Source organism: Uloborus diversus, unplaced genomic scaffold (genome assembly GCF_026930045.1).
Source record: "Uloborus diversus isolate 005 unplaced genomic scaffold, Udiv.v.3.1 scaffold_80, whole genome shotgun sequence".
Classification (NCBI taxonomy): domain Eukaryota; kingdom Metazoa; phylum Arthropoda; class Arachnida; order Araneae; family Uloboridae; genus Uloborus; species Uloborus diversus.
This window is the reverse complement of record NW_026559011.1, coordinates 1-8,263: the sequence shown is the minus strand read 5'-3', so window position 1 is coordinate 8,263 and position 8,263 is coordinate 1. Positions and strand designations below refer to the sequence as shown.

General features: G+C 40.2%; 1 non-coding gene across 1 annotated transcript; it reads right to left on the bottom strand.

The window, feature by feature from the left end:
• Positions 1–3,788: 3,788 nt before the first annotated feature.
• Trnar-ucu (transfer RNA arginine (anticodon UCU)) lies at positions 3,789–3,861 on the bottom strand. The gene has a single exon. It is a non-coding gene; the product is annotated as a tRNA-Arg (tRNA).
• Positions 3,862–8,263: the final 4,402 nt, after the last annotated feature.

Below are 8,263 nucleotides of genomic sequence, written 5' to 3'. Positions count from 1 at the left end.
CCATGTTCGCAAAAGGAAGAAATTTAAAAAGAAAAAAAATATAATTTTCAGTTTCGAGGAATCAAAAACACATCGACGATTTTCGTTCCGACTGGGACTCGAACCCAGGTCCACTGGCTCGGAAGCCGAGCGCTCTAGCCATTTGGCTATCGGAGCTCTGTCGGTCGGAGTCTTAAGCATAATAAAAACAAAAAATGCACCTCGGTTATAACTGATTTCAGCACTTCGAAGTCTACGGGTAGAATAATTAAACTGACATAGAATTATCTTCCCTACGCAAATAATCCATGTTCGCAAAAGGAAGAAATTTAAAAAGAAAAAAAATATAATTTTCAGTTTCGAGGAATCAAAAACACATCGACGATTTTCGTTCCGACTGGGACTCGAACCCAGGTCCTCTGGCTCAGAAGCCGAGCGCTCTAGCCATTTGGCTATCGGAGCTCTGTCGGTCGGAGTCTTAAGCATAATAAAAACAAAAAATGCACCTCGGTTATAACTGATTTCAGCACTTCGAAGTCTACGGGTAGAATAATTAAACTGACATAGAATTATCTTCCCTACGCAAATAATCCATGTTCGCAAAAGGAAGAAATTTAAAAAGAAAAAAAATATAATTTTCAGTTTCGAGGAATCAAAAACACATCGACGATTTTCGTTCCGACTGGGACTCGAACCCAGGTCCACTGGCTCGGAAGCCGAGCGCTCTAGCCATTTGGCTATCGGAGCTCTGTCGGTCGGAGTCTTAAGCATAATAAAAACAAAAAATGCACCTCGGTTATAACTGATTTCAGCACTTCGAAGTCTACGGGTAGAATAATTAAACTGACATAGAATTATCTTCCCTACGCAAATAATCCATGTTCGCAAAAGGAAGAAATTTAAAAAGAAAAAAAATATAATTTTCAGTTTCGAGGAATCAAAAACACATCGACGATTTTCGTTCCGACTGGGACTCGAACCCAGGTCCTCTGGCTCAGAAGCCGAGCGCTCTAGCCATTTGGCTATCGGAGCTCTGTCGGTCGGAGTCTTAAGCATAATAAAAACAAAAAATGCACCTCGGTTATAACTGATTTCAGCACTTCGAAGTCTACGGGTAGAATAATTAAACTGACATAGAATTATCTTCCCTACGCAAATAATCCATGTTCGCAAAAGGAAGAAATTTAAAAAGAAAAAAAATATAATTTTCAGTTTCGAGGAATCAAAAACACATCGACGATTTTCGTTCCGACTGGGACTCGAACCCAGGTCCACTGGCTCGGAAGCCGAGCGCTCTAGCCATTTGGCTATCGGAGCTCTGTCGGTCGGAGTCTTAAGCATAATAAAAACAAAAAATGCACCTCGGTTATAACTGATTTCAGCACTTCGAAGTCTACGGGTAGAATAATTAAACTGACATAGAATTATCTTCCCTACGCAAATAATCCATGTTCGCAAAAGGAAGAAATTTAAAAAGAAAAAAAATATAATTTTCAGTTTCGAGGAATCAAAAACACATCGACGATTTTCGTTCCGACTGGGACTCGAACCCAGGTCCTCTGGCTCAGAAGCCGAGCGCTCTAGCCATTTGGCTATCGGAGCTCTGTCGGTCGGAGTCTTAAGCATAATAAAAACAAAAAATGCACCTCGGTTATAACTGATTTAAGCACTTCGAAGTCTACGGGTAGAATAATTAAACTGACATAGAATTATCTTCCCTACGCAAATAATCCATGTTCGCAAAAGGAAGAAATTTAAAAAGAAAAAAAATATAATTTTCAGTTTCGAGGAATCAAAAACACATCGACGATTTTCGTTCCGACTGGGACTCGAACCCAGGTCCACTGGCTCGGAAGCCGAGCGCTCTAGCCATTTGGCTATCGGAGCTCTGTCGGTCGGAGTCTTAAGCATAATAAAAACAAAAAATGCACCTCGGTTATAACTGATTTAAGCACTTCGAAGTCTACGGGTAGAATAATTAAACTGACATAGAATTATCTTCCCTACGCAAATAATCCATGTTCGCAAAAGGAAGAAATTTAAAAAGAAAAAAAATATAATTTTCAGTTTCGAGGAATCAAAAACACATCGACGATTTTCGTTCCGACTGGGACTCGAACCCAGGTCCTCTGGCTCAGAAGCCGAGCGCTCTAGCCATTTGGCTATCGGAGCTCTGTCGGTCGGAGTCTTAAGCATAATAAAAACAAAAAATGCACCTCGGTTATAACTGATTTAAGCACTTCGAAGTCTACGGGTAGAATAATTAAACTGACATAGAATTATCTTCCCTACGCAAATAATCCATGTTCGCAAAAGGAAGAAATTTAAAAAGAAAAAAAATATAATTTTCAGTTTCGAGGAATCAAAAACACATCGACGATTTTCGTTCCGACTGGGACTCGAACCCAGGTCCACTGGCTCGGAAGCCGAGCGCTCTAGCCATTGGGCTATCGGAGCTCTGTCGGTCGGAGTCTTAAGCATAATAAAAACAAAAAATGCACCTCGGTTATAACTGATTTAAGGACTTCGAAGTCTACGGGTAGAATAATTAAACTGACATAGAATTATCTTCCCTACGCAAATAATCCATGTTCGCAAAAGGAAGAAATTTAAAAAGAAAAAAAATATAATTTTCAGTTTCGAGGAATCAAAAACACATCGACGATTTTCGTTCCGACTGGGACTCGAACCCAGGTCCTCTGGCTCAGAAGCCGAGCGCTCTAGCCATTTGGCTATCGGAGCTCTGTCGGTCGGAGTCTTAAGCATAATAAAAACAAAAAATGCACCTCGGTTATAACTGATTTAAGGACTTCGAAGTCTACGGGTAGAATAATTAAACTGACATAGAATTATCTTCCCTACGCAAATAATCCATGTTCGCAAAAGGAAGAAATTTAAAAAGAAAAAAAATATAATTTTCAGTTTCGAGGAATCAAAAACACATCGACGATTTTCGTTCCGACTGGGACTCGAACCCAGGTCCACTGGCTCGGAAGCCGAGCGCTCTAGCCATTGGGCTATCGGAGCTCTGTCGGTCGGAGTCTTAAGCATAATAAAAACAAAAAATGCACCTCGGTTATAACTGATTTAAGCACTTCGAAGTCTACGGGTAGAATAATTAAACTGACATAGAATTATCTTCCCTACGCAAATAATCCATGTTCGCAAAAGGAAGAAATTTAAAAAGAAAAAAAATATAATTTTCAGTTTCGAGGAATCAAAAACACATCGACGATTTTCGTTCCGACTGGGACTCGAACCCAGGTCCTCTGGCTCAGAAGCCGAGCGCTCTAGCCATTTGGCTATCGGAGCTCTGTCGGTCGGAGTCTTAAGCATAATAAAAACAAAAAATGCACCTCGGTTATAACTGATTTAAGGACTTCGAAGTCTACGGGTAGAATAATTAAACTGACATAGAATTATCTTCCCTACGCAAATAATCCATGTTCGCAAAAGGAAGAAATTTAAAAAGAAAAAAAATATAATTTTCAGTTTCGAGGAATCAAAAACACATCGACGATTTTCGTTCCGACTGGGACTCGAACCCAGGTCCACTGGCTCGGAAGCCGAGCGCTCTAGCCATTGGGCTATCGGAGCTCTGTCGGTCGGAGTCTTAAGCATAATAAAAACAAAAAATGCACCTCGGTTATAACTGATTTAAGCACTTCGAAGTCTACGGGTAGAATAATTAAACTGACATAGAATTATCTTCCCTACGCAAATAATCCATGTTCGCAAAAGGAAGAAATTTAAAAAGAAAAAAAATATAATTTTCAGTTTCGAGGAATCAAAAACACATCGACGATTTTCGTTCCGACTGGGACTCGAACCCAGGTCCTCTGGCTCAGAAGCCGAGCGCTCTAGCCATTGGGCTATCGGAGCTCTGTCGGTCGGAGTCTTAAGCATAATAAAAACAAAAAATGCACCTCGGTTATAACTGATTTAAGGACTTCGAAGTCTACGGGTAGAATAATTAAACTGACATAGAATTATCTTCCCTACGCAAATAATCCATGTTCGCAAAAGGAAGAAATTTAAAAAGAAAAAAAATATAATTTTCAGTTTCGAGGAATCAAAAACACATCGACGATTTTCGTTCCGACTGGGACTCGAACCCAGGTCCACTGGCTCGGAAGCCGAGCGCTCTAGCCATTGGGCTATCGGAGCTCTGTCGGTCGGAGTCTTAAGCATAATAAAAACAAAAAATGCACCTCGGTTATAACTGATTTAAGGACTTCGAAGTCTACGGGTAGAATAATTAAACTGACATAGAATTATCTTCCCTACGCAAATAATCCATGTTCGCAAAAGGAAGAAATTTAAAAAGAAAAAAAATATAATTTTCAGTTTCGAGGAATCAAAAACACATCGACGATTTTCGTTCCGACTGGGACTCGAACCCAGGTCCACTGGCTCGGAAGCCGAGCGCTCTAGCCATTGGGCTATCGGAGCTCTGTCGGTCGGAGTCTTAAGCATAATAAAAACAAAAAATGCACCTCGGTTATAACTGATTTAAGGACTTCGAAGTCTACGGGTAGAATAATTAAACTGACATAGAATTATCTTCCCTACGCAAATAATCCATGTTCGCAAAAGGAAGAAATTTAAAAAGAAAAAAAATATAATTTTCAGTTTCGAGGAATCAAAAACACATCGACGATTTTCGTTCCGACTGGGACTCGAACCCAGGTCCACTGGCTCGGAAGCCGAGCGCTCTAGCCATTGGGCTATCGGAGCTCTGTCGGTCGGAGTCTTAAGCATAATAAAAACAAAAAATGCACCTCGGTTATAACTGATTTAAGGACTTCGAAGTCTACGGGTAGAATAATTAAACTGACATAGAATTATCTTCCCTACGCAAATAATCCATGTTCGCAAAAGGAAGAAATTTAAAAAGAAAAAAAATATAATTTTCAGTTTCGAGGAATCAAAAACACATCGACGATTTTCGTTCCGACTGGGACTCGAACCCAGGTCCACTGGCTCGGAAGCCGAGCGCTCTAGCCATTGGGCTATCGGAGCTCTGTCGGTCGGAGTCTTAAGCATAATAAAAACAAAAAATGCACCTCGGTTATAACTGATTTAAGGACTTCGAAGTCTACGGGTAGAATAATTAAACTGACATAGAATTATCTTCCCTACGCAAATAATCCATGTTCGCAAAAGGAAGAAATTTAAAAAGAAAAAAAATATAATTTTCAGTTTCGAGGAATCAAAAACACATCGACGATTTTCGTTCCGACTGGGACTCGAACCCAGGTCCACTGGCTCGGAAGCCGAGCGCTCTAGCCATTGGGCTATCGGAGCTCTGTCGGTCGGAGTCTTAAGCATAATAAAAACAAAAAATGCACCTCGGTTATAACTGATTTAAGCACTTCGAAGTCTACGGGTAGAATAATTAAACTGACATAGAATTATCTTCCCTACGCAAATAATCCATGTTCGCAAAAGGAAGAAATTTAAAAAGAAAAAAAATATAATTTTCAGTTTCGAGGAATCAAAAACACATCGACGATTTTCGTTCCGACTGGGACTCGAACCCAGGTCCACTGGCTCGGAAGCCGAGCGCTCTAGCCATTGGGCTATCGGAGCTCTGTCGGTCGGAGTCTTAAGCATAATAAAAACAAAAAATGCACCTCGGTTATAACTGATTTAAGCACTTCGAAGTCTACGGGTAGAATAATTAAACTGACATAGAATTATCTTCCCTACGCAAATAATCCATGTTCGCAAAAGGAAGAAATTTAAAAAGAAAAAAAATATAATTTTCAGTTTCGAGGAATCAAAAACACATCGACGATTTTCGTTCCGACTGGGACTCGAACCCAGGTCCACTGGCTCGGAAGCCGAGCGCTCTAGCCATTGGGCTATCGGAGCTCTGTCGGTCGGAGTCTTAAGCATAATAAAAACAAAAAATGCACCTCGGTTATAACTGATTTAAGGACTTCGAAGTCTACGGGTAGAATAATTAAACTGACATAGAATTATCTTCCCTACGCAAATAATCCATGTTCGCAAAAGGAAGAAATTTAAAAAGAAAAAAAATATAATTTTCAGTTTCGAGGAATCAAAAACACATCGACGATTTTCGTTCCGACTGGGACTCGAACCCAGGTCCACTGGCTCGGAAGCCGAGCGCTCTAGCCATTGGGCTATCGGAGCTCTGTCGGTCGGAGTCTTAAGCATAATAAAAACAAAAAATGCACCTCGGTTATAACTGATTTAAGGACTTCGAAGTCTACGGGTAGAATAATTAAACTGACATAGAATTATCTTCCCTACGCAAATAATCCATGTTCGCAAAAGGAAGAAATTTAAAAAGAAAAAAAATATAATTTTCAGTTTCGAGGAATCAAAAACACATCGACGATTTTCGTTCCGACTGGGACTCGAACCCAGGTCCACTGGCTCGGAAGCCGAGCGCTCTAGCCATTGGGCTATCGGAGCTCTGTCGGTCGGAGTCTTAAGCATAATAAAAACAAAAAATGCACCTCGGTTATAACTGATTTAAGGACTTCGAAGTCTACGGGTAGAATAATTAAACTGACATAGAATTATCTTCCCTACGCAAATAATCCATGTTCGCAAAAGGAAGAAATTTAAAAAGAAAAAAAATATAATTTTCAGTTTCGAGGAATCAAAAACACATCGACGATTTTCGTTCCGACTGGGACTCGAACCCAGGTCCACTGGCTCGGAAGCCGAGCGCTCTAGCCATTGGGCTATCGGAGCTCTGTCGGTCGGAGTCTTAAGCATAATAAAAACAAAAAATGCACCTCGGTTATAACTGATTTAAGCACTTCGAAGTCTACGGGTAGAATAATTAAACTGACATAGAATTATCTTCCCTACGCAAATAATCCATGTTCGCAAAAGGAAGAAATTTAAAAAGAAAAAAAATATAATTTTCAGTTTCGAGGAATCAAAAACACATCGACGATTTTCGTTCCGACTGGGACTCGAACCCAGGTCCACTGGCTCGGAAGCCGAGCGCTCTAGCCATTGGGCTATCGGAGCTCTGTCGGTCGGAGTCTTAAGCATAATAAAAACAAAAAATGCACCTCGGTTATAACTGATTTAAGGACTTCGAAGTCTACGGGTAGAATAATTAAACTGACATAGAATTATCTTCCCTACGCAAATAATCCATGTTCGCAAAAGGAAGAAATTTAAAAAGAAAAAAAATATAATTTTCAGTTTCGAGGAATCAAAAACACATCGACGATTTTCGTTCCGACTGGGACTCGAACCCAGGTCCACTGGCTCGGAAGCCGAGCGCTCTAGCCATTGGGCTATCGGAGCTCTGTCGGTCGGAGTCTTAAGCATAATAAAAACAAAAAATGCACCTCGGTTATAACTGATTTAAGGACTTCGAAGTCTACGGGTAGAATAATTAAACTGACATAGAATTATCTTCCCTACGCAAATAATCCATGTTCGCAAAAGGAAGAAATTTAAAAAGAAAAAAAATATAATTTTCAGTTTCGAGGAATCAAAAACACATCGACGATTTTCGTTCCGACTGGGACTCGAACCCAGGTCCACTGGCTCGGAAGCCGAGCGCTCTAGCCATTGGGCTATCGGAGCTCTGTCGGTCGGAGTCTTAAGCATAATAAAAACAAAAAATGCACCTCGGTTATAACTGATTTAAGGACTTCGAAGTCTACGGGTAGAATAATTAAACTGACATAGAATTATCTTCCCTACGCAAATAATCCATGTTCGCAAAAGGAAGAAATTTAAAAAGAAAAAAAATATAATTTTCAGTTTCGAGGAATCAAAAACACATCGACGATTTTCGTTCCGACTGGGACTCGAACCCAGGTCCACTGGCTCGGAAGCCGAGCGCTCTAGCCATTGGGCTATCGGAGCTCTGTCGGTCGGAGTCTTAAGCATAATAAAAACAAAAAATGCACCTCGGTTATAACTGATTTAAGGACTTCGAAGTCTACGGGTAGAATAATTAAACTGACATAGAATTATCTTCCCTACGCAAATAATCCATGTTCGCAAAAGGAAGAAATTTAAAAAGAAAAAAAATATAATTTTCAGTTTCGAGGAATCAAAAACACATCGACGATTTTCGTTCCGACTGGGACTCGAACCCAGGTCCACTGGCTCGGAAGCCGAGCGCTCTAGCCATTGGGCTATCGGAGCTCTGTCGGTCGGAGTCTTAAGCATAATAAAAACAAAAAATGCACCTCGGTTATAACTGATTTAAGCACTTCGAAGTCTACGGGTAGAATAATTAAACTGACATAGAATTATCTTCCCTACGCAAATA